Below are 1,066 nucleotides of genomic sequence, written 5' to 3'. Positions count from 1 at the left end.
TGCAGGTTCCTCTGCAGGTTCCTCTGGTGGTTCCTCTGCAGGTTCCTGTGGTTCCTCTGTAGGTTCCTCTGGTGGTTCCTCTGCAGGTTCCTCTGGTTGTTCCTCTGCAGGTTCCTCTGTAGGTTCCTCTGGTTGTTCCTCTGCTGGTTCCTCTGCTGGTTCCTCTGCTGGTTCCTCTGGTTCCTCTGCAGCATCCGGTCAGTGTGCAGCTTTGAGCCACTTACAGCCAGATGTTTCTGGATCTTCTCGGCTGATCCCGAGGACAGCAGCAAACAGCAGATTTCAATCTGAGGAGATTTTTATTTCTTCATCCAATGGTTTTAAGGAAGATTCTGGCAGAAGTTGGACATTTGTGTCATGAATCCTAGAACGCTTTCACAGAGTGGAAAAGAACCCGTTATGTAACGTCCTGTCCTCCATTTCAGGAACAAAGATGGCGCTGAAGTTCCTGAGGAAGAAGACGACGAAGCTGAAGAGCTTCCTGAGAGAGTACAGCGTCTCCCTCTACCTGTCGCCCTGCCCCTTCATCATCAACATGTTCGGCATCGCCTTCCAAACCGACGAGCACTACATCTTCGCTCAGGAGTTCGCTCCGGCGGGAGACCTGTTCGACATCATTCCTCCACAGGTGAGATTTCTCTGGACACGCCCACTTCGCTGAGGGACACATCAGGTGTCTTCTGGAACCTTCACCTGAAACCTTCATTTCAGCTCAGAGGAGCTGAGATGTTCTTCACTTAGCTGGACCTTCAGTCCAACTTCCTCCTGGTCCCGGCGTCTCCTGACCTCCTGGTCCAGGTGTCTCCTGACCTCCTCCTGGTGGTCCAGGCGTCTCCTGGTCCTGGTGTCTCCTGACCTCCTGGTCCTGGCGTCTCTTGGTCCAGGCGTCTCTTGAACTTCCTGGTCCCGGCGTCTCCTGACCTCCTCTTGGTCCCGGCGTCTCCTGGTCCAGGTGTCTCCTGACCTCCTCCTGGTGGTCCAGACGTCTCCTGGTCCAGGAGTCTCTTGAACTTCCTGGTCCAGGCGTCTCCTGACCTCCTCCTGGTGGTCCAGGCGTCTCCTGGTC

The sequence above is a fragment of the Kryptolebias marmoratus genome, linkage group LG12 (genome assembly GCF_001649575.2).
Source record: "Kryptolebias marmoratus isolate JLee-2015 linkage group LG12, ASM164957v2, whole genome shotgun sequence".
NCBI classification, from domain to species: Eukaryota; Metazoa; Chordata; class Actinopteri; order Cyprinodontiformes; family Rivulidae; genus Kryptolebias; species Kryptolebias marmoratus.
The sequence above is the reverse complement of the archived record's forward strand: the minus strand, read 5'-3'. Positions refer to the sequence as shown.